Genomic DNA, 26379 nt, shown 5'->3' with positions numbered 1-26379 from the left:
GAAGGAGATGTGTCTGTGGAGCCAGATGATGCAATGCACTCTCCTACCCCTCCTTAGAGTCCTCTTCTTCACTTTGGGTACCCTGCCCCTTGTGTCCTCATGGGGATCCCTTTGCTATTTGGGGGAGCTCTCTGATAGCCCATGCTTTTTCCCAGAGGCAGCTCAGAGTGGCCGTTCATCTGGATGCACCACCTGCATTTCTGATGAGTTCTGAGACCCAGCCCAAAGGGGTGGGGAAGGCACACAAACCCAATTACAATAAACTGCCTGCAGAGTGCTCTAGCCTGCTGATAGTCATCAAGGCCTCAGAACCCCCTAAGGTCTGTCTCCAATCTCATTTGACCAACGCAGCTGCGGCTTCGGCTGCCTGCCGCTGGCAGGTGCCAGTATCAACATCTTGTACCACTGCCATGAGGAGGAGTTCGTTTTCATTCGCGGACAGCTGCCAAGCCCAGTACCAGCACCAATAGAAGGGATTCTCTGGCTTTTCTCTCTTAACACAGTCTGGAACTTTCTCACCGCTTTGATTTTATAGAAGTTTCCAAGAGTCTGACCAAAGAATGACAGTTTCAGTCTTAATGCTGTTCCTGGATCCTTGCCCTCACGTGTAGGTCCAGCCTATAGTAGATACTTTTAAAGTGCCGGTTGTCTGAAAAACAATGGGACACCAAAGGGCTTCATTCTGCCCCATGGCAACAAGAACTGTCCAGGAACATAGCTGTGCTGGCCTTGAACAGCACTTAATGGTAGACTGGGATTGCCCTGGGTCTAGGGAGGTGTTCAGCTAACTGTGTTCCCTGCCAGGAGCTGAGACACGAACAGTCATCCTTGAAGCAATCGAGCATAGCCAGCTAATCCCAACAGATCTACATCTGCTGGACCAGTGAGCCTGCAGAGATTTTAATCTCCGTTAAGAACAGGGTGCAGGACTCCTCCAGCCTTTCCATTCCCCCTCAACTTAGCACACTTGGTAGGCAGGGGCTGGGCTGGCTGGACTACCCTTAGGAACAGCAGCTTCCCCAGAAAGAACTAGAGCACCTTGTGTCCCATGGCAGCCCCAGGGAAACACCTGTTTTCCTGCTGATGGGTGTCAGATTGATGGGGCCATCCTTCAGTTTGACACCCCCTTTATAATAAGTAGACTGTGGACCTTGGTCTCCAAGAGCTATGTCTCAGCTCCTGTCTAGACACAGCAAAGCCAGCTGCTGTGAGGGGGAGGCAAACCCACCACCCTCAGCCTGAGCCAGACAGGCTACCGAAGAGAACCCAGGCCTCGGATGGCCATGGTTGGCATACAGGTACATCCGTGAGGATGTCACAGTGGCAAGTGGGAGAACGAGGAACACCTGAGCGGCTTTCACTGGGGAGAGCAAAAAGTGGGATTCGTTTTAAAATCGTTACAGTTAGCATACAAAATAGTGGGTTCCGTGGTTACAGTTTCGTACACGTGCATCATTGTGTTATGCTTTTCAGGCTCCTCTTTCTCTCCCTTGTATCCCCCCATCTCACTGATGCTCTTCATCAGAGTATCAAAACTCTGTATGTACAAGGAACCCTGATACCCACTGCACACAACACAGATCCCAAAGTTCAGGTGAATTGGGATAAGGAATTGGAAAACCTGCCCGATGCACTAGTGCAGGGAACTCGGGTGGTTTTGTTTTCTCTTCGTTTAATGGTAAAGAATGGTCACCAGATCAGTATGATGGTTGCAAGCACAGGTGACAGTAACCTGTGCCTTCTTACACACTAGACTGTAAGATACCATCAGCTCAACCCACCACCACCTCTCTCCCACCTCCTCCTCACCCAGGCACAGCTCTACAGTCCAGGAGCATCTTCCAGGCGTGAAAAGTGTGCTTGATCTGAGTTTGGGTTTTGACTGTTCAGCTGCAACTGAAGGCATTTCTGGGGGAGGGGGAAACAAGAAAGCAAACAGAGACTGTAAAAGCAATCAAGCTGTGCTTTTCTAGATTCAGAAAAAGCTGATGTCCTCAGAGAGTTGAAAAATGGCTTCAGAAACCCAAAATCCAGAGCCTTGCAGCGTCCTAATTATCTGACTTTCCTCTCTTCTCCCTCACCCGAGGGACAAGGAAACGCTGCGCATCACACAGCTCGCTTGAAAGAGTTTCCTGTCTTGTGCACATTATCCCTTGATATTGAAATTATTTTCTCTGTTTAATCCAGCTCCTGCTGAGAAGCTGTGTGGGATTTAGGATGCAAGATTTACTCTTGTGCTTTCCAATGGTGTTGCATCTTTTACTCCTAACCGGAGGGTATGTCTCAGCTGCCGCTGCTCTAGTTCATGCAGGTTAGCTACAAGCAGAGACAACAGCTTCTGATGAGGAGATATTTTCAGAATTCTGACCTCAACAAGCATCCAGACACCTCCTCAGAGCTGAGATGAGGAGAAGAGCAGGCTTTGTTAGGAGGTCGCGGTTAGGAGAGGCCACCTTGTGTCCCCAGGGTTTTCCACACATGGAGGGGCATTTGCCTTGCTGAGTGCCGGATCTCCTAAGGACAATGGTGCATCTCCCAGGTTGCCTACACCTCTTCACACAGCCATTTGGACCATGCTTCCTGCCAACAGGAGACCATAGAAGGACAGTTTTCCATTTGAACTTTGGCAGAGGTTCAGTGATGTTTGAATAATCTGTCTGCCTCTTGCTCAAACCCCACAGAGTATATGTAGTCCCTTTGGCCCTTTCCAACCCCAGAATATCCCAATAAACATTCTTTTCTTTTATAAAAAAAAAACCAAAATGGCTTGTATTAGTTACTTTTCTTGTCTTGGTGACAGAATTCTTTACAGAAGCAATTTAAAAGAAAGGGTTTATTTCAGCCCACAGTGTGAGAGGGCCGTCCTCACAGAGGAAAACACAGCAGCAGAACATGGGGCTGTGATTCCTCACATCTCTATAGCTCCAAGAATCAGAACGCTCATCTGGAAGTGCAGACAGACTGTAACCCTCAAGGCCACCCTCCTACAGCAGCGTATGTCCTTCGGCTAAGCCTCACCTCCTCATCCAGAACCTTCTGAAATAGTGTGACCAACTGGGGACCACAAATTCAAAGACATGTCACATCCAAACAGTAACATGAGCGCTTTGATGTCTTCCTTTTAAAAATGTTATAGAAAATTGTTTTTGAAACAGAGTCTCACTATGTATCCCTGGCTGGCTTGGAACTCACTATGTAGACCAGGCTGGCCTCTACTCAGATCTGCCTGCCACTGTCTCTTCAATGCTAGGATTAGTGATGTGCAGTACCACACCCAGGAGGATGTTGAAAATTTACAGAGATCTCCAAGATAGAGATACTGGTATTTGGGTGGCAGATCTTAAAGGATGCAGTGTACTTGACACAAAACTTAGCATCATTGCTTCCCAACTGGACACTACTGGCATGTGTCACTTGGCAAGAGAATGTGGGTCAGGTCCTGGACACTGTCAATATTTGTTCTCATCCCTGGGCAACTACAGTCTTCTAAACACTGCCAGGTGTTCACTTAGATGGGCAGTTAAAAAGTTGAAAGCTGCTGTTTTATACCCAATCTAACGTCTCATGTGAGGAATCAGGTTTAGCGTGGGGGCCACAGCTGACATTTATTTTCTGTCTGCTAAAAGCGATTTTTTTGTTTTTGTTTTTGTTTGTTTGTTTTTTGAGACATGGTTTCTCTGTGTAGTTTTGGTGCCTGTCCTGGAACTCACTCTATTGACCAGGCTGGCCTCGAACTCACAGAGATCCGCCTGCCTCTGCCTCTTGAGTGCTGGGATTTAAGGCTGTGCACCACCACTGCCCAGCTAAAGGCGATTTTATAATCACATTATTGGGTTGGTAGATTCTCTAGTTAGCATCATCTGCACTCAATGATTCATATAGACTTGCAGAGAGTATTTTTTGTAAAAGATTACAGCTTAGAATGGGGTTGTTTTTCTTATTTCCAGCACATCGGTCAATGCCCGGCCAAGACAGTCACTCATGGTCCCAGGTTTCTGTCTGTATTAGGACCTGGAGATGGCTGCTCACAGTGCTTCAGCCTCACCGGTGGGGTAGCTGTCATTCATGACCTTTCTTTAGGACTCACTAAAGCACAATGTTCAGATACAATTGCTGCAATGAAGTTTCCCACTGTTGTATGCCCCAGGATTCACTATGTTTGCAGACTGAGGAACAGCGAGACCTGGGTTCTGTGTGACACAAAGGCATGGTATTTCTTTTAGGTATCTGTGGGACCACTTTATTTTTGATTAGCATACTCTAGTTATTATGGATTTCCCCACATTTTCATACACGTATATAATGTACATTTTGTCACATTCACCCCTTATTAGCTTCTCAAGCTCCTCCCACTCCTGCCCACCCCATCCTCTTCTCAGTCAATCCCCAGACTCTGAAGCCTTTTTCCTTTTGGTTACTCAAAGAATTTAATTAGCTTTGCTTACAGGAGTGTGGGTCGGGTTATTTCCAGGAGCCAGGACACTTTGCAGTAGCTAACTGCTGGAGAACATGTCTGCCTTTCTCAGCAACCATTAGCTACCTCTAAACCCTCAGGGTGTGTAGGGCTTCCTGAACCCCTCCTGTGTTCATGACAGGATGTTGACAAGCCCAGTCAAGAGTATAACAGGCAGGTCGTGTCCAGAAAACAGCCTTCCACAACACTCCACCCCTTCCTGCTCTTAGATTCCTTCAGCCCCTCTTCTGTAATATTCCTGGAGTCCTGGAGAGGGTGTCCCATTGGGGTAAGCATTCAACTGCCAAAAATCTCAGTACTTTGATTGTTTATGAGGCTCTGCCCATCCACAAGTGAAGCCTTGCTTACCAACAGTCGTCTGTAAGTGTAAGGATACATATTCAGAAGGCCATCGAGAGTCGCATTGTGGCCATCTGGCAGAACACCGGCAATGGCTTCTCCACCGCGGCCTGTGACATCTCTGCTTTTTTGTTTTCCTCTTGATTGTTGCTCCAGCTGAGCTTCCCTCCTACCTTGCTTCTTGGGTCTTCTTTCAAACAGCCAAGTTTGTGATGATTATATTCAGACCCTTCAGAATTTCTGGGTGAGTATGGGTTGAGAGTTGGCAAGCATTCAAACCTGTATAACCAAAGCCAGAGCTCCCAGGTTCTGGGTTCTGGGCTTCTCGGGGAGAACAACACATAAAAAAGACTTATAGCTGCTCAAGGCTACACAGATGGGGCTGGGTCTCTAGAGGTGGGAGGATAGGGCACTGCCACCAGCAGTGACCAGGAAAGCAGCCTGCAATGCAGCATGTACCTAGGGACCTTCAGGGTCCTCCACCTGTGCCATCCATTCATATTGTAACCATCTTCTGAATACAGCCAAGTCCCTAAGATGCTGGTGATAGAAGTTTTAGGAGCTGGAACAAGAAATGTCTAATAAAACCCCGAGAGAAACACCAAGAAAGCAAATAAAAATTGTGACAGGAACAAGATACAAGACTGTCTGTGTTGGCGATATAAATAAAGCATAAATGAAAACACAGCAATGTGAAAGATAGGAGCGGAGTAGCCATAAAAGCGCCATAAACCACTGTGAACACGGCACTGAGGGGCTTTAGCCTCGCAAAGGTTCCTCCCATGCAGGCTGGCAGAGAAGGGAGTCACCACACATGAAAAGTAAAGTGAGCTTTGGCTTCTGATTATTCAGGTGTGTACATAAATAGAGTAAATTTTATCTTCTTTTTAAAAAGAATTTTAAAAATGTGTGTGTGCAGATTTGCACAAGCCCATGTATGTGCCTGTGTGCCTGAAGGCCAAATGAGGGTGTCGTATCCCTTGAAGCTGGAGTTGCAGGCCTTTTCGGGGAACACCTGGCTCGCTGTGTGTGGCTGCTGGGATCCAAATTGTGGTCTTTATGGTTATGCAGTAAGGCCTCTCAACCACTGAGCAGCTTAGCCGCACTGTAGCCTCGGAAATGCCTTTCTGGAAATGTCCTAATTTAGAATTCTTGGAGCCACAATCCCACTGCAAGGAGTCTATTCCTAATTTTTCTGCAGTGTGCCCAAATCCATGCAGAAGTGTTTTTCACCACAGAATGATTCATAATGGCAAATAACGTGGGAAGACTAGACAAGGGAACACTATACAACCATTTGTTATTGTTATCATTTTTCTAAAATCTTCTGACAAACATGTTCAGTATGTTTTGATCAGATTCACACTTTGCCTTTGCTTGCCCCTCCCCTGCTGAACCCCCTCTTTCCAGCCACCCCTATCCTATTTGTATGCCTTTTTTATTTATATCTTTATGACCCACTGGATTTTTCTTAAGGTTGCTTCCATGAGCATGAATGGGGGGCTGTTTACCAGAGTTTGGGTAACTCAGCCATGGCTTACTATGAGGAAGATAACTTCTGATCCCCTGAAACCTGTTAACTTGTACAACTATTTTTTAAAAGGTAAGTGTAAGTCTCCTGGTGGTGGCACACACCTTTAATCCCAGCACTCGGGAGGCAGAGCCAGGCGGATCTCTGTGAGTCTGAGGCCAGCCTGGGCTACCAAGTGAGTTCCAGGAAAAGGCAGGCGCAAAGCTACACAGAGAAAACCCTGTCTCGAAAAACCAAAGAAAAAGAAAAAGGTAAGTGTAAATAGACTAAAAGTGGAAGCCTCTATAAGAAAATAAGTAAAAAAGGAAAAGTAGGGTAGTGGAAGCTATGGTCTTATTAGTCTCAATTTAAAGAGTGATGATTGATGACAGATGAATACACAGGTGACAGTAGCTGATAAACAGGCAAGAGATTACAATAGAGTGTCAATTCTCATATCTGTATGAGATAAATGTGAACAGATGATCAACGGACAGATGATAATACAGAGAAATAGTAATAGGTAGAAAGAACTAGAAGAAAAAGAGCTACTGATAGATCATAAATAGATGATAGACACAGCACTAGATATCAGTAGGTGATAGATAGGCATACCTAGATACTCTAGACTATGTCCACAGATTTTTTAGTGCTTCTATTTTGAGAATAAGAACCAGAGGAAACTCAGGTTGTACAATGCCTGTGACTGTCTCAGCTTCCCACCCTACTTCATAGAGAGAAGAGGTGACAGCCCTCTGCCTCAGAGCTCTCTCAGGGCTGAAGTTCCCTATTGCAGCCAAGAAAGCCCCCGCACATTCCAGGAAGCAACTAGCAGCATCCCTATAGCACCTTCTGCAAGATTAATTGCCTCAATTTTGGAAAGCAGCACCTTCAGGCACCTGCTGTGTGCTGTGAGCATGGCAGAGTTATAAAATAATCCCTCACCCAGTGACTGGAGATTCAGGGTGAGTCCGCTCCAGGCAGGGCTTTCCCAGCCCAAGGGATGTAAAGGGCCCTGAAGACACTTTCCTGAGGGGCTCCCGAGCAGCATCTGCTGGCTATCAAGAGTTTGCATGCACCATGCACAAGATGGATAGGCTGCATGCCCACAATCATGTTAGCTCTCAGTGTGACCACAGCTTCAAGATAGAATCCATTTTCATTTGCCAGTGGAAGAAAGGGGGGCACAGAGAAGGCTAGAGGTTGGTGCAAAGTCATACTACCAAGGAGGGGTGTGAATTCTTTTTCACTTTTGTTCAAGGCCAGCCCCCAGGTGAACTGTGGTAGCCTTGGACTCAGGCCTTGTGGGGAGGCAGTCTTCCTGACAGCTGAGCAGGAAAGGTCATGAAAACACACTGTATCTCCACACAGTCACACTGCATCCTCCTCCACCCACGCTTGGGGCTACATCTTGAGAACAGCCCAAGTTGGTAGACTGTAGCATGAGCTTGTCTCGAGAGATAATTAGATCACCTCCCTTGCCTGGAGGAAAAGAATAGCAGATTAAAAAAGAAATATGACAAGCCATCCACGTGCCAGGACTGCTTCCCTGAGAGCCACACGTCCACTCCTGTCCCTCATTCCAGACATGGAACCAATTAAAGTAGCTGCAATGTACATGTTTGAACAAAGTGACAAAAGTCGGCTTAAATGTTTTCAAAGAGCCACTTTGCCTACACACTGCACCATTGAAACAGCTGGCCTTAACCTATGGCTACTGCAAAGCTCAGCTCCTAGGCCCGTCTCAGATGCCCCTACAGCGCGGCCCCCACTTCCACCACTTGGCTCTCCTACCCTCACAGACTAGGCTGTATTTCCAGCCCCTGACAAGGTGCTAGTCTAGGGAAGTCCTTTGTCCCTGCCTGGCCCTAGCATTAACTCCCTTGCCCAGTCCCACTTCACACTTGTTGAAAGAGGCATCATTGCTTCCCTTTGAGAAGAACTGTGGCCTACCACAGTTAGGGCAGTTCCCTCTGCCTCATTGCCTCAAAACTGGGACATCCTAAGTGTACAGACCAGGATCAAGGAGTGTGTTGGCTTCACATTACTGTAGCAAACCCTGGGGAGAAGTCATCTTAAGAAGGAAGTCCTCTGTCTCCACATGCAACATGGCGGACACGCCCCCAGTGCATACATAGTAAAAAACAGAATGAATAAAATGGAGAGTAGATATGAGCCTGCCCCACAGTATACATGTATGGAATTCTCACAATTCAAATGTCTCCCCAAAAGTTGAAAAGGTTGGGCCAAGGAGATGGTCCCTTGTAAGCACGAGGACCCTAGTGAAGTCCCAGAACCCACATGAAAATGCTGAGGATGGTGGTGTACACTTGGCAATTCCGGTGCTGGGGAGGGAGAGATGCCAAGATGCAGACCCTGGGGGCCAGCTGGACAGTCAGCCTAGTCAAATTGGTGAGCCCCGGGTCCCAGTGAGAGACAGACTCTTCTCAAAGAAAATTAATTAATTGAAAAAGATAAGGTAGATGGGGTCTCAGGAATGACACCTATATTTGACCTGACCTCCACATGTGTGTATTCACACAAGTGAACACATCAATATCATCTATACCTATACATACATCATACATACATACATACACACAAGTAAAAGAATGTGAGAGAGGATTGATTGATGACTAACTGACTGATTGATTGGGGTTTATTTGGGCTCATGGCTTTGGAAGCCTGTGACTGGTATTACATTGTAGCAAATCTTGGCAAAACCATCTACCTTATCATGGCACATAAAGAGAGGAGGGGAAAGGGCTGGGTCCACAGTCCCCTTCAAGGGCATGCTTCCAAAGACCTCAGACTCCCCACTAGGCCCCACCTCCCTACAAAAGCACCCATCCCTGAGCCTCCAGTGGTGTGTAGGCCTCTGGCAGAGATGCAGGAACCACATTCACCAATGGTGATGGAAAGTGAGTTTTATCTGCAGTTGTTCAAGGATTTGACTCTAGCTGAGGAGCTCCAAAACACAATTATCCAAGCCAAGAAGAAAATTTAAACCAGATAAGAAAAGGTAACAGATATGACGATATGACACACACAGACCTCACCTCAGCCAGTTTCTCCTTCCCTTGAAAGAGGATCCTGACTGTGGCATTCAGTCATGACTACCTAGTATCGTAAGGGGAAAGAAACAGCCTGATACAGGCTGATTCGTGATTCCTTTTTCCAATATACTTCCCTTAAGTGATGTCTCCCTAAGTGAGAAGGGATTGAGTTTGCACATCTTTACACCATGCTGTTTCTGGCTCCTCCTACCCACCAGTGTGATGCTGTGCACACCTTTGTGGGTCAATAACAGAGGGTTCCTACAGCCCGGCATCTCAGCCCTCCCCTCAACACCAGGATCTCCTTTGGTTTCTCTACTTACTTGGGTGACCTCTTCCAACACAGAAATTGCAAGGCATTTTAATGCACAATGCACTATCTACTTCTGCAGAGCAATCTACATACTTGAATATAGTCCATGAGTTTTAAAGGCAGTTTTTACAGAATATTAAGTATTCTTTGAAATAGCCTCTACTATAATTGAAGAGATTGCCACTTTCAGATACACAGCCAGGGCTGCCAGCAATGGCTTTATGTGATAGCTGTTTCTTACAAGTCTGGTAGATGGACAAAAGTAACAGCAGGCTGAGGTAGTGGCCTCCTCACCAGGCACTAAAATGTCCCAACGTTACAAACCCACATGTAGGGCTGGAGCAGCTCTGAGTGTGGCGCTACCTCCTGATGGGCCCGTTGTCTGTACAAGCTGTCCGCACACCAGTTTCCCTCCACCAGCAAACTTAGCACACAGCCACCCAGTCCCATTGACCAGGTGCTGTCTAGACCCCACAGCTCTGCCCACAGATCCCACCATGGAGCCCACTTCCACTTTGGTCCCTGATTGGCCTTCATCTTTTCCCAGTTAGAGCCAAAGGTTCTCTCCCGGGTACCCTCTTCCACTAATGGCTTACAGAAATGCAGGTACTCCTTGTGGCCCCCTGGAAGCAGATGCTGCTGTCTTAGCTTTGCTGATGAGGAAAGACTCAGGTTAAGTGACCTGGCAAAGTCGCATGAGTGAAAGGGAGCTCCAGGCTTCAGTGCAGGAAGTGCCTGGCTGACATTAGGTTTGTGCTGTGACCTCAGGTTATCTTGGCTCTGGTAAGTCATGCTACTTGTCCAGGATTAGATCTTTGAGGAAATCTGTGGAATTATATGGTGATCCCTGGGTCTATGGAAATCCAGCATATGTGACTGGGTTATTTTCTTTCTTTTTTTCTTCTTAATTTGGTTTGCTGAGAGTAAAACATGATCCTTTTGATGCTCAATTTGTTGGTGACATTTTAATGAGTGTTGACTCAGATTTGCTTGTGTGCCTTCACAGGAACAGCCTCCCGGTTCTCTGCCCTCTTCTGCCCTGTCCCTTCTGGAGAGTTCATTGACACCTTGCCTTATCCCAGATCCCAGCTCAGAGCTCATTTACCCCCTAGCTCCAAGCTCCAGTGCCCACCTAAACCCATGAAAAACAGCAGCCTCTCTCCTGGACCATCTCATTCAGCTTCCAATAGACCCAGCCTCCCAAGGAAGAATCAGCTCTCTTCTTTAACCATCAGCCCATAATAGACATCGATGCCCTCCGCACCATTCTCCAGCCTTCCTGGCAGGCACTGATGCTTGCCCTGTTCTGGGCATCCTTCTAGGTGCTGGGTATAGTCAAGAATGACAGAGACAGGTCGGTCTTCTCATTGAACCTACACAGTCCTGGGAGGAGTGTTTATGATTGCAACAAAGTAAGAAAATGTGACAGTGACAAGTGTCATTTGTCAAAAGATAACATCCACGAAATAATGGATGATAATGGCACTTACATCACCAGTGCCATTATCCGTTTGGTTCTGAGGATGAAGTGTGATGACACAGGCAATCATCTTATGTTGTGGACACTGTAACAAATTCATGGGGTGGACTTGTGTGTGGTTGTCATCTGGGTGACCAGAGGAAGTCTCTGAGAATGTTCTCACATTTTAAAATCCAAGTGGTTTTATTGTTTGTCTGTTTTTAAAAAAGACTCTCGAAGCAGGAAAGAACAACTTAAGCCAGGCACAACAAGGCCAAGGTGGGAGTGGGCATGATGTACTGAAGAAAGCTGGAACATGAATCTTAAATGGTCTTATTAATAAATTAAAAAAAAAACAAAAAACAAGAAACAAAAAACTTGAGAGCAAGGTATTGGGGTGAACACTGAAAGATCAGAGAGACAGAACACGCCACAGCTAATCTCACCTTGCCAACTTCTCAGCCGATCCTGTTTCCTCAGACTGAAAGCCTCGGAGTCCTCATCGAATTGATCTTAGTTGAACTGTTGCTAAAAGCTTAAAAGCCTAAAAAGGCTCTAGTTCCTGGTCCTCATGTCTTATATACCTTTTTGCTTCCTGCCACCACTTCCTGGGATTAAAGGCGTTTGTCTTTCCCAAGCAAGACACAAGATCTCAAGTCCTGGAATTAAAGGTGTGTGCCACCATGCCTGGCTTTTATGTCTGTCTAGTGGCTGTTCTGTTCTCTGACCCCAGATAAGTTTATTGGGGTGCACAATATATCAACCACCGAAAGCAGTCCAGCCAACATGACTGTGTAAAGTTACTGGGGTTGGAGACCAAGACATGAGGCAGAGCATGGCCTGCAATTGGCAGTGCAAAGAATCGGGTTGTGGCCATAGTCCATGCAGAAAGAGCATCTGGGGCACTCACAGAGCAGGTGGGGCAGTGCAGGTATATAGAAGGAGAGCTGATGTGTAGATGTAACCATCTTGTTAAATAAGAAACACAGCCAATTGCAGAGTTAAAAGTCAAGAGATCAGAGCAATAGCTGAGAGCTGAAAACCTTACCCTTCACTGCTGCTCTGTCTTTCCTCTCCGCCAGAGACCTACTTCCTGTGTCCTATCTTTTATATAGACTTTCTGTTCAGCCTTTTCATTGGTTGTAAACCCAGCCACATGACCTCCTCGTCACTGCCTGTCTGTACAGACCTCCAGGTCTTCTATGGTTGGTATTGAGATTAAAGGCATGTGTCGCCATGCTGGTTGTGTCTTTGAACACACAGAGATCCTGCCTAGCTCTGCCTCCCAAGTTCTGGGATTAAAAGCATGCACCACCACTGCCCAGCTTCTGCTGTGGCTTGCTCTGACCCCAAGGCAACTTTATTAATATACAAATAAAATCACATTTCAGTACAAATAAAATATCACCATATTTCCCCTTTTCTATTTTAATAAAAAGAAAAAAGTTATAACTAATATAAGAAAAACTATATACAAAAGTACAATAACTATATACCATATATACAAACAATAAATACCTAAAAAAATGTCTTGTCCATTCGTATTTGACAAATTTAGAGAAAATAATTCCATTATCTATCCTATTTTGGTAAGTCCAAAATGTACCTGATTCACTTTCTATCCTAACTTATATTACTAACAGGTCTTATAATGTCTTTCAAATTTATACACTTACACCTCTAGTCTGATGGTCTAGGATGCTCACAGAGCAGGTGGGGCAGTGCAGGTATATAGAAGGAGAGCTGATGGTCTAGGATGCTCACAGAGCAGGTGGGGCAGTGCAGGTATATAGAAGGAGAGCTGAGGGTTTAGGATGCTCACAGAGCAGATGGGGCAGTGCAGGTATATAGAAGGAGAGCTGATGGTCTAGGATGCTTACAGAGCAGGTGGGGCAGTGCAGGTATATAGAAGGAGAGCTGATGGTCTAGGATGCTCACAGAGCAGGTGGGGCAGTGCAGGTATATAGGAAAGTTGCCCTTCCCCCACAACGGGCCTCCACATGCCTACAAACATACACTCCTGCATGTGCACATACGTACATATGAACACATAGACACACACAATAAATGGGATTAAGATTTTTCTAGGATCTGAGGTCTCATAAAAGCTTTTGGTGTTCTTATAAGATTACCAAATTGCTACCACCACATCCCAAGTGACAGCCTCTACCCTCAAAGTGCGTCTGCGCATTTTCCCAGAGAAGAAATGACTTGGCTCCAGCATTCCACAGAAAAGAGCCATTTGGTTCTGATGCCACCCCTGTCACTTAATTGTTATTGTGTAGGAGTTCATGAACGCTCCCTTAATCCGTTATGAAGACTTAAAAGGCTTTCAGATCTAGTCAAACTCAAAACACATTTATTTGCTTTTACGATGATTGAAGTGATGTGCACTGTAAATAACCTTATGTTCAACACTTGGCGATATTAATTTCACTTGGCTTCATGACTTAAGGTCAAACATGTTCATCAAAGCCACCGTCATTAGCACAGTTTCCTTTTTCTATTAAGCGGTTATGATCACTTACTATTAATGAGTCGTGAAGTTTTAATAAATTTTTGCTGGTGTGAAATTGCAAAACAGTAATTATGGCACATGCTGTACGGATGGTCTGTTCCACAACTTAAATGTGGCCTAATATTGGGGGGGAAATTCAAAAGAATGGCAGACAATTAGTTGCTGATACGGAACCCAAACAAACCTTGGCCATGAGAGAGAACGGCCAAAAAATGAAGAGCTTTTGTTGGTCACAACGAGCTGTTTAATCACATGACCCCAGTTCTCTAAGAGTCCTGCTGGGTGTTGGGGGGTGGATTTGGGGCTGAAGTCAATATTTCTGGCATGACTGTACTATAGCATGGGGCAGGATGAAGCTTTTGAAATAAAATTGAATGTGGATGAAATGGATTGATGGTAATAGCAAAGAATTACCATCTCAAGGCCGGGCTGGAGTGGGCTCCTGGGGCAGTATCAGAGATGGGGAGGGGAGTGCTTACACCCTCAAGGAGTCCTCTGCATGACACAAAAGACTCTCCAAAGGACTGTGTTTAAAATTTGGTGTTCAGTGCCCTCCTTCCTCATCTATAGACATTAGTTCCATAGTTCTGATTGGTGTGTAAACATCTGCATTCACCTAGGATTATTTTGACAGAGCTGACCTATAAAACTCATAAAAGAAATATTTGTCTGGAAATGCCAAGTCTCAGTTCTACAGAATTATATAGTAGCCAAGACTCTCAACATGTCTCAGGTCCTGTATGAAACACAAGGCTATACAATTTTAGACTAATTTAATAATCTAATAAGAAAAGTGTGATGTGTATAAAGAACATATAATAACCTAATATGTCTTTCCTTACAGGTACCAGGCATAGAGCTGTATATTTTATATGCACATTCAGTGTCAACCTCACTATAACCCATTTTACAGATGTGGAAACTGAGTCACAGAGAGATTAAGCAACTTACTCAGTTATATAGCCAGCTGACGATAACACCAAGCTATGTGTGTTCTCTTAGGCAGGTCGCAAGCAGCGAGCAAGCATGTTTAGGAAGAGGAAGACCCTGGTAACTGCTCCACACCAAGTTCTGTGTGAGGTCAGTAAATACCTATGTCCAGTCCTGTAAATAACCCACCATGGCTGTGTCTACAGGACAGAGAAGACTCTTGTTCCTGGCATTCTCATTAATATCTCAGCTCTCCTTGCTAAGCCCCAGGCAGATGCCAGGCACTGGCAAAACCTTCTGAATATTGTCTCATTGACACCTCAGAACGGCCAATGAGGACGACACAGTTGTATCTCCATTTCATATACAAATCTAATTCATGGGCTACACTGCCAAGGTAACATTATTTTGTGAAATTCCAAATCCTGTGTTCTTTCTTTCTGCCTGTGATGGCACAGGAGAGATCATGATCCATCTTTAAAATGAAGTGAGAAGTCGAATTGCTTCAGCTGCACAGAGCGACCCGGACAGATGGTACTCGGCTAATTTACAACACAGCTGAGCCATTCCAACACATTTAAAAGCCCACCCCGGCTTGAGGTCACTGCTCCTGTAAGGAGACACAGGTTGTGCAAACACAAGAACAGGTGAAAAGGATCTGTGATACCAAGGGCCCACCAAGACGGCCTAAGTGTATGGAAAGAGAGACAATCTGCAGAAAAAAAATTGACAAAGATGTCCTGTGACCTACCCAACACCTCATCAAACTGGATAATTTGCCCAGGAAAGATTTCATTAGCCACTTCCTTACCCAGCAACCATTGCACACATCCATGTACGTTTGCAGATCCCTGTCAAGAGACTTACTAACACAACATGGACCAGGTATCTCTGCCCCTCCAATGCCGTCTGAATGGCTGTTTCCCCGGGTTTGCCAAGATCAGGAGAGCGCCTGGCAAAGGCCCCTGTCTGTGTTCTTCATAACGGGGTTGTCTTCTTATTCTTGGCAGAAGTAGTGTTATCTGGCCTTTACCTCATTACGTTTGTCTAGAATTTCCCCATCTGGGAGGGAAATCTGATAAATGACTTGAACACAAGGTTGTGCCAACATAGAAGCAATCATAATGGGGTGGAAACTGGCAACTATTTCAGGAAAACATATTTCCAAACAGAGAGAAGCTGAGATGGCCCCGGGCCCAGACTCCGTAGTGAGGCTCCCTGTGGTGGGTGACTCCCGCTCTAGCTGAGGTCATTCAAAAGCTTGGTTCAAGGGTATAAGAATTTACTGTCTATGTTCTACATTACAATAGCCATTGACTTCATTTTACATGGTATAAACAAACACTAAGAGCTGGGCTTTGTTGAGCACTGACGTGTATGTGTGTGTGTGTGTGTGTGTAGCAAATGTTCTGCTAAGTACGGCTAAGGGCATCACCTCTGACCGATACACCAGCTAAGTACTGATGGGTCTGACTCTGAGGACAAGACTCAGCGTGGCCCTCGACCCCCAGGAACGGGACAGTATCAACAGTGGTTCTTTCCCCTAATGGCACCATGGGTGATTTCTCTCCGCTTATCTGTTCATTTTAAATGTTCAATGTTGAACAATCTGTTCATACAACAAAAGAGCATCAAGCTCTGTTTATAAAGATGTATCTATTCACTGATCAGATACAAGAGGGGCAGGCATAGAAAGCCAATCTCTGTGGTGAGAACACCAGAGGACAGCAATGTCCCAACAGCAATGAACACCTGCTGGTTTTGACCTTGCTTCTGAAATGGCCTTCCTGGTGCAGAGAAACTGGAGACCCTGACGAAGGGCTGGTTCTAGGACTGAGGAAAAGATTAATCTATTGTGGTGATAAAAGTGAGGAGATACTCAGAAGTGCCATGGGAGTCAGATGAAAGGGCATTGGAGAAAATCTGAGTGAAAAAATGAACAGTGGTAAAATAGGAAACCATGGGCTATAATATTGAGTAATAAATGAATAAATCGAGAGGTTGATGAGGAATAGGTTATTTATATAGTCTCAAAGTCTGTCACCTTAGGTTAATACTTAATCATTGTATGCAGGGGGAGGAGAGTAATTTTATAGTAGAGAAGCTTGACAGATTTCTTTACCTAGTGATTAACGTCAACATCATCAACATGAGGCAGGCAGCATCGTGTAACACCTTCTTAGGAGGTCTGGAAAGGACTCTACTCACTTCTGGGACATTTTTGCTAGACATGCTAACCTCCATAAAATCAAAACATCAGACAAGCCTCAAATATTACAGGTTCTACAAATTATCTGCTCTCTAGCCTGAGTTAGTTTTAAACATCAACTTGATACACCCCAGAGTCACATGAGAAGGAGGTCTCCATTGAGGCTAAGCAGGTGGCTAGGCAAGGCATGAAACAGTGCCCCTTTATGGTTTCTGTATCATGCTCCTGCTTGGATTCTTGACCTGACTTGCTTCAGTGATAGGTTGTGACCTGGAAGTGTAAGCCAAATAAACTCTTTCCTCTTTGAGTTGTCTTGGTCAAAGTGTTTTATCACAATAACAGAAAGGAAACTAGAACACATAATTTTCAGAAGAAATCAGGATGATAAGATTTGAGGAAAGACTTAGGGGGAGATACTAAACAGGATGATAGAAATGCAAATGTGGTCCTAAACTTGGACCATTCATGAAATTTTATGAAGTCTGAAGATTAAAATGCAGAGATGCTAGCTTCAGGTCTTGCTGTTTGTGTTTTAGAAATGAGAATGTCTTTATGTGCAGTTAACATACAAAAAGAGTATCAGATGTGATAATTCTTGTGTTTTCAGGGCAAAGAATGCAATTTTCCAGACTTTTGGAGGGTTTTAGATTGCTTTACAAAATATTTAAAAGTCACTTATGTACCTGAACGGATGGACTACATGGCCTAGGCTGTGAACATAAATGCAGAAGCTACTCTATCTCCACTTAGAGGTGACCCCAAGACCTAGTGCTGAGTCAATATTTCCTTAAAGCAGACAGGGTTCTATACCTTCAAGTTTTCCATCATACAGCATATATGTATATATATTTTATCTTAAGGCATTTTCACAGGATGAAAATGAACCTTCTATATCAATTAAAAATATACCATCGAAGCCCCACTGGCATAAGCTAGTTGCCAAAATTAATGCCAGGAGTACTGAATGAGGTGAGGTGCTGAATGGTTTATTAGCTATGAAGAAGTTATTAATGAGTTTTGATTCTAGCAATAATTAAATACTAGGGCCAATTTTCAGGAGATTAATTAGATGAGATCATCTGGATTGATGGTTCCAGGTAAATCCTAAGTATGGCCAATGGTCCAGCATAAACACCACTGTCATTATCACACTCATTATGCTCATCATTATCACTGTAATGGCAAATGGTTTTCTTAACGTATCTTTCTCTTCTGCCTTACAGGTTCAACACTCCAGGCTCATTGAGAGGTAGCATGCAACAACTTAAGGATGCATTAGAAGGGTGTGGGCATGTCAGAGACTGTTTCTTCCATGCTGGAAATTATGAATTCATCAGAGCAGTGGCCATTTGTGCTGAGACAGTGATTCACTCAGGGACATCCCTGTGCAAGACTCAATAACCAGAAGACTGTTTTAAGGTCACACATATTGGCCTATAATTGGTTCCTGCCAGAGAGTCAAAGGCAAAGGAAAGGTCTGTGAAAACCGCAATTTAAAAGTGTTTCTGGTTTATTTTTCCATCTGTAACTTCTATAAAACAGTGACCTAAGAAACTCAGGCTGGTCATGTAGTCAGGATGAAAAGGTAGTTTTAAATGGCATGCCCGGTAAACTAATTGGGTTGTAACTAGGGGAGGGAAAAAAATGGAACTCCCTATCTATTGCCAGCAAAATAAAAAACTAGGCACCTCGACCAGTTTCCCCACTGAAAATAGCTTAAAATGCTGGCAAAGCATTGTGAACACCCTCTGAAGAGCTCTGAAGAGCTGGCGAGAAAGTAAGGAACACTGAGGCAGAAAGAGGAAGTGAAGACGTAAACCCAGAAAGCAGGCAGAAAATGGGACAGCTTTCATCCTGGGGCATTGGCAGAACCAAGGCTGACTGAGCTTGGATTTTCCAGGCTCCAGAGACAAAGCACAGGTCCGCTTAGGAGGAAGGAGTCCAAGAACAGACCTTTATTAATGGAACCAGAATCCTTGAAGCTAGGTTCTCAGTGTAAGGAGAATGAGAAACGACTCCACTACCTCCTCATCACCAATGGGACCACCAACCAATGTGCTGCCGTTGAGCCCCAAAACCAGAGGACAGAGGAAGAGAGTCCCTGAGAATCTGTACAGACACTATGGTCTCCACTTGGGGTGCAGCCTGAATTCTTAGGATCTGTCCTCAAACAACAGTTCTAGTGGTCCCGGGTTAGTGGTGAGCCTAGGCATCAGCAAACCCTCTCTGAAGGGACTATTCAGCCAACAAGAAGAATCGTCACCTACACTCCCAGAATAAATGAACAACAAAGGACTTTAAGGATCCCTTAGAAAAACGGGCAAAGGAAATATCAATGATGACTTACAATCCTGAAATTAGTGTAGGCAGAACATGAAATTATAGAACTAAAAGATAAGATTAAATACCAGCAGGTCAAAGAGACAATACAGATGACCAAGCAGTGCAGCTGGAGAGGGAAGTAAAGAAATTATCCAATCTGTAGTCTAGAGATACCAAGGACTTTGGATGTTTGTATTTGGAGAAATATTGAAAAGCAGGGAGGGTACACAAAAGGTTTAACAGAGGTCTAAATCAGTGGTTCTTGGCTGGGGCAATTTTGGGACATTTGGCAACATCATGGTAGATGTTTGGATATCATTGCTGTTTGGAATATGCTGATACCCAGCAGACAGAGTTCCCAGAGGCTCATGATCCAGTCATAGGACTGCCCTGGTCCATAAAGAATGACGTCAGCGTGCTGAGATGAAGAGGCTCTCCACAGAGCTCCAGAAGTGAAGTACACGGCAAGTGAGGCAATGATGATATTTGAATGAATAAAAGAATCCAATCCATATGACCACACACGTAAAACAAAACATTAATACACTAAATGGAGAGAATAAATATATTTTCTCACTATTTATTTATTTATTTGTTTGTTTGTTTATTGTCTGTGCATGCATGCCCGTGTGTGCAGGCACATGTTACAACATGAACGTGGAGGTCAGAGGAAAACTTTTGGGAGTCAGTTCTCCCTTTTTATTATGTGGGCTCCAAGAATAGAATTTAGGTCTTCAGTCTTGGTGACAAGTAAGTACTCTTAACAGCTGAGCCATCTCACCAGCCCACTTTCCTTCCTTTTAAATGCTAACACTTTCGCCAACTGGCCTAATAATAAATATTTTAAAAGCCAGGGTACATTAGGATTCCATGCACTATTCAAATATATCCATATACTATATATATTTGAAATTTCCTATGTTGAGAAGTTTACTAAAAATGGAAAGAACCACTCAGAGAAAAGACAGACCACTCTGGGGAAAAAAAGTAGTCAGTTTGTCAGCATCAAGAATGGAAATGGAGAGATGAGAATGGCATTTTCAGTATGCTGGGAGAAAAATGCTGTCAACATGGAATTTTATACAAAGTGAAAATATATTGCGAGAACAAGAATAAGGCATGCTCAGACAGACCAAAATTGAGTTTTTTCAATGGCAACCCTTCACTAAAAATTCTTTCAATCATGGGGTAGAGGCAGAAGGAAAGGGATTCACACGGAAGGTCTGAGATGCAGGAGAGCTCTGAAAAATAACCGTGTTTATCTCTGCTTCTGCCTCCATCAGTCACTCGACAAAGGCTCTATGATGACAGCTAGGTTATTTGCTAGGCTGGTCACCAGAGTAAACTGGTCTAGGCACCCTCTGGACCACTGCCAGCAGACCAAGGTGGGGTCAACCTTGTGGATTCCTGAGAGCCTCCCCAGCACCCTGCCTCTTCCTATTCCTATGATGTCCTTATCTATCATGGTATCTTCCTCCCTGCCCTCCCACTCTGTCCCTGTTCCAGTTTGACCCTCCCATTTCCCTATGTTCTCATCCCCCACTCCTCACCCTCTGCCACCCCCCATACCCAGTCCACTCATGTAGATCTCATCCACTTCTCCTTCACAGGGTCATCCATGTGTCCCTCCTAGGGTCTTTCCCTGTTAGCTAGCCTCTCTGGAGTTGTGGGTTGCAGTCTGGCCGTCCCTTCCCTCCCATTTAGTATCCACTCCAGGCTGAGCTCTGGGAATCCAATTGATGAGAGAGAGGAGAGATACTGCAGGCGAGGGACATGGAGCTCATGATGGGAGGACGTGCAGAGATGACCAGCCATACTAGTGGAAGCCCATGAACTGTGGACTGGTGGCTGTGGAGCCCCCATGGGACTGGACTAGGCCCTCTGGATATGGAAGATGATTGTTTGGTTCAAACTGTTTGGGGGGCACCCAGGCAGGGATATTGGGATCTGCCCCTGGTCTATGAGCAGGCTTCTGGAACCCGGTGCCTGTAGTGTGACACCTTGCACAGCCTTGGTACAGTAGGAAGGGGCTTGGACCTGCCTAGGCTCAGAGTGCTGGGCTCTGCTGACTGCTCAAGGGAGACCTTGATTTGGGGGATGTAGGAATGTGGGGTGTCTTGGGAAAGAGGACTGGGGGGGGGGAGGAGGGAGGAGGGGGATCTGTGGATAGTATGTGGAGTGAGCAGAAAATTTCTTAATAAAGAAATTTTTTTTAAAAAAAGAAAGAAAAATAACTGTTTAAATGTGAAACCCATTTCCAGAATGATCTTCCCCATAATCGTGCCTAAAGTTAAATTCCAGAGTTTTATTTGAAGAAAACTAGCCAGGCAGTGGTGGCGCACACCTTTAATCCCAGCACTCGAAGGCAGAGCCAGGCAGATCTCTGTGAGTTTGAGGCCAGCCTGGTCTCCAAAGCAAGTTCCAGGAAAGGCGCAAAGCCACACAGAGAAACCCTATCTCAAAAAAAAAAACAAAAAAAAAATGAAAAAAAAAGAAAGAAAGGAAGAAAACTAATGTGGGAATTGCTGCACCAGACAAATACATGATGTTTATCCCTTTCAAGTACATGTGAAACATTTAAGAATTTCACCATATGCTCAGCCATAAATAGGATAAGAAACACTGGTTCCTGGGGCAGCATCAATTTACACCTCATCTTAATATCAATCTAGTTTAATGTTTATCCCAGACAAATCTTCCTGTTGGAGTGTGAATGTATGTGTATATATCCAAATACCTATTAACATAAATTTTGTTCTCTTCATAATGCAGTTAACTCAGAAACAATAGTCAATATACTCCAGTACCCCAACTCAGAGGATTGAGGCTTTGTGGTACTTTGCATGAGAAGGACTCCCATGGGCTTGGGTGTTTGAATGCTTGGTCCTTAGTTGGTGGAGCTGTGTGGGGAAGGATAAGGAGATGGGACCTTGTTGGAAGAGGTTTGTCCCTGGGGTTGGGCTTTGAGGTTTCAAAAGCCCACACCAGGCCCAGTCTTTCTCTCTCTGCCTCCAACTTGTGGATCAGATGTGTGATCTCAGCTGCTGGCATGCACTCGCCCTTAGAAACGCTAAGGAAGCTCCCAATAAACTCTTCTTAAGTCACCTTGGTCACGATGCCTCTTTACGGCCGTAGAACAGGGAGTGGGATGGGCTGCTAAGGAGGCCCTTGTCACCCTTGCACACGACGTAGCTCTGTGCAGGGGTGACAAGTCTAGAGACCCCAAGTCGACTTGCTCTATCTGCTACATAGTGCTCAGCTCCTAAAAGCAGGGATGCTTCCCAGCAAAACAGTGTCCGGCTTCACAGTTGTAGTTTGTTGATTTTGCCTGGGAGGTGACACGGACCTCAAAGACACCCCCTCACCAGTCTCCAGTAGAACTGACTTCACTGGAGCACGTGGAGAAGCCACTGCTGAGGGAGCTTACCAAATACGGGAAAGCTGTGTGGAAAGGCAAGTGGGAGCCGGGGCAAGATGCAGTGGAGAATATGGGCTCAAGTGCTCAGAAAAACGGGGAGAGAAGCGGAAACACTCCTTCAGGGGCTGTCTCTGCAAAGGAATGTGAATTCCGTTGGGTTGGTCATCCCCAAGCCCAGAGCAATGCTGACAGCTGTGGGACCCACCGTGGGTGACTGGGAGACTAACAAGGAGCATCTAACCGCGTAGGGGCAGAGGAATAACAAGTCTGATGAAATGCATGAGCGCACAGATCAAGACGGTGTCAGCTCCAAGTATGCGGGATGTAAACAGCTTCAGAGGCATACCACGAAAAGATGCTGAACCACACTCCGAGAGAGGAGCCGTGGAAGCAGGAAGATGAGAGAGGTCAGAAGTCTGTGGTATGATGTAGTCAAAACACTGAAACATTAAAAAAAAAAAGAGTTGTCAACTCAAGATTTTATATTTAATAAAATCAGTTTATGAAAGTGGAGGCACAAAAGACATCCCAAATAAACAAAAACTGAAATAATATGTTGCCAGTCAAGCTGCCTTACAGAAAATGTTAAAAGTAGTTCTTTAGGATAAAAGTTCATGATCCCAGATGATAATTTGATTCTCTGTGGAAAGAAATTAAGAGAGCTGGTAATTTTGTGTGTAATTACACAAAGCAGATTAATATCATATATTTTCTTCTTTCTCCCCTTGACTGAATTAAAATGCACTGTTTAAAAAAACCAGCATGTATATAATTGTTTTGAGGATACAACCTATAGAAATATAAAATATTTTTTACAAGTAAAAGTTTTTTTGTTCTTTTTTTAAAGTGTGTTTGTTACTTTTTTGTAACAGAATGCCGGAGAAAGGCAGCTTGAGGGAAAAGGGTTTGTTCAGGCTGGTGGTTTGTAGGCGAGGCTGGGGACAGGAGTGTGAGGCGGCTGGTCTCAGTGATCCTGCAGCTAGCAAGCAAGGAAGATGATGTCTGCATTCAGCTTGTGGGGGTGTACATTTGGGGTGTGCCTACTCCCTTCATTTGAGCCTCCCTGGAAATGCCCTCACAGATAGCAGAGCTGTGTCTCCTGAACGACTCTAAATCCAGTCGAGCTGATAATGAAGAGTGACCGTTCCAAAAGGTAAGTGTAATAAGCGCCACATTGAAAGAGGGAAGTGCAGCCAGTTAGTTAAATCCTTCTAAATGAAAGCGAGCCATTGTTTAGATGTGCCTGGCATTCTGCATCTGCAGAACATTCTGTATTTGGATAAAAAACATTTGAAAAAAATGTGTCCATGCTGAACATATGAAGCCTTTATCTTGTCATTATTATTTAAAAATACAGCATAAAATTCTTTATGTAACATTCATACTGTGTTGGGTATTATAAGTAATCTAGAGATCATTTAAAATGAGATAATGTGTATAGGTCTTGTAAAAATACATCATTTTATGTAAGGTGTTTGAATATGGACATCTATGTATCTACCTTCCATCTATCAAAAGATCTGGATCAGTTTCCCAGGAAACCATAGAAGACAGTACAATTGCATTGTTTTTTCCCACTTCTTTATTGATTAATTTAAAATGTAATTGTATGAAACAATATGCATATTTTATTTTCAGAGCAACATCATACATAAATGTAAAATATTTGACAATAATGAATCCAAGAAGATGGATAAAAAAAATGCTGCATTGGAATAAGAAACTGACACCAGTCAGATCTACAAGAACTGCCATCCTGAGAGAATGATGGGCAATTTTTCAGATAATGTGTCCTTTCAGGGTGGTAGTTAAAAATGATCGTTGAAGAAATGAATAGTGGTTGCTGACGGTACCGCATTGGGGGAGGGGGGTTGGTAAAATGCTCAACAAGTAACTGGGATGATAGCTACACAGCTTCAAGAATATGCTAAAATCATTGAATTGTGCAGTATAAATGGAGATCTCCGTGAAACTATTAAAAACGAGAGCATTTTGAAAATTATAAAGTAAGAAGAGAAGTTACAGAATGGAAGATAATTACATTAGATATAATTGCGAGAAATGGCTTACAGACTATGAAAAGAACTTCTACAAATAGGTAATAAAAAGAACCCAACAGAAAACTGAGGGAAGACTACCACAGCTGTAGTCCATAAGGATATTAGACGACCTTCATTAATAATCAGAACATTAATACTCAAATCCCAGTGATGTACTTTATAACCACCAGATAGGCAAATGCAAGCAGCTCTGATAACTCCAAGCTTCAACACAGATTTGGTCCATTGGGAACACACAACTAGACCAGCAAGATGGCTTAGTGGTAAATGTGCCTGCTGGACAAGCCAGAAGACCTATGCTGGATCCCTAGAACCTATATAAAAGTGGAAGAAGAGGCATGATTCCATAAAGTTGTCCTCTAATCTCCATATGCATACCATGGCATATACACCCCTAGTCTTCATATGTTTGCCGTGGTGTATCCACCCTGACATGCACATGCATGCCATGGTATATACTCCCATTCAGATGTCCACATGCATGTCTTGGTATATACCCCAATTCTGATGTCTCTGTGCATGCCTTGCTGTAGACCCCCACTCTAATGTCCACATGCATGCCTTGGTGTATACACCCTCTACACACAACATGCACATACTCGTGAAATGATAGCAAATGCATAAATAAAATTAAAAAACTGATGGAGGAAATGCAACTTTTGAAAAATAATTTAGGATTATCTAGTTAAATTGAATGTGTATATACTATGAGTTGATAAGTTTATCTTGTCTACTTTAAGGCAATGCAATCCAAATTCAGCAGCCAACAGCAACTGAACCACTGAAATATGGAAGTATAAATTGCAATGTGCGCAACATAAACCACTCACTGGATTTCAAAGACACCATACTGGGAAAAGATGATGTAAACTAACTCATTAATAATTTATATATGAGCTACATGTTGACATCATAATGTTTTAGATATATTAGGTTACTAAGTGTTATTAAATTGATTTCATATTTATACTTTACTAAAAAATTTTAGATTATTTATATAGATTACTGTTGAACACCACAGATGTGATGATTAACATTGGTTTCCAACTTGACAAATAGACTGAACTTGTCTGGGAAGGAGTTTGTAGTTGGGTTAATTGAGGTGGGAATACTCACCCTGACTGTGGGTAACACTGTGGTGGGTATTGTGTTCCCTGAAATATTGTGTGTTCCCCAAAATAAACATATCTGGGGTCAGAGAACAGACAGCCACTAGAACAAAGCCAAAAATGGTGGCTAGAAAATGGGAAGAGTAAGCCATAACAGAAGTTGGCCAGTGGTGGTGCACACCTTTAATCCCAGCACTTGGGAGGCAGAGCTAGCTGGATCTCTGAGTTCAATGCCACTTTAGAATCAGCTAAGCATGGTGACCCATGCCTATAATCCCAGAAACCCAACCTTTAATCCCAGGGAGTGGGGGCAGAAAGAGAAAGGTATATAAGGCGTGAGGACCAGGAACTAGAGTTAAGCATGTAGTTAGTTAAGCATTTGGTTGGTTAAGCATTCAGACTTTGGAGTAACACAGTGCAGCTGAGATTCATTCTTGATGATGACTCAGAACCTTCCAGCCTGAGGAAACAGGATCACCTGAGGAACTAGCAAGGTGAGATAGCCGTGGCTTGTTCTGCTTCTCTGATCTTCCAGTATTCACCCCAATAACTGGCCTCAGGTTTGTTTTTATTAACAAGTACCTTTAAGATTCATGCTACATAACACTATTGGGCTGGGGTCCCTAACTGGATTAAAGGAGAAGAAAATCTGAGAATTGGTA

General features: G+C 44.1%; 1 long non-coding RNA gene across 1 annotated transcript; it reads left to right on the top strand.

Moving 5' to 3' along the window:
- The first annotated feature begins 11796 nt into the window (after positions 1–11796).
- Positions 11797–19668, top strand: LOC118595192. Its single transcript, XR_004946484.1, has 3 exons — positions 11797–11822; positions 14672–14749; positions 18032–19668. It is a non-coding gene; the product is annotated as an uncharacterized LOC118595192 (long non-coding RNA).
- Positions 19669–26379: the final 6711 nt, after the last annotated feature.

This window comes from Onychomys torridus, chromosome 1 (genome assembly GCF_903995425.1).
Source record: "Onychomys torridus chromosome 1, mOncTor1.1, whole genome shotgun sequence".
Taxonomy (NCBI): domain Eukaryota; kingdom Metazoa; phylum Chordata; class Mammalia; order Rodentia; family Cricetidae; genus Onychomys; species Onychomys torridus.
The sequence above is the reverse complement of the archived record's forward strand: the minus strand, read 5'-3'. Positions and strand labels throughout refer to the sequence as shown.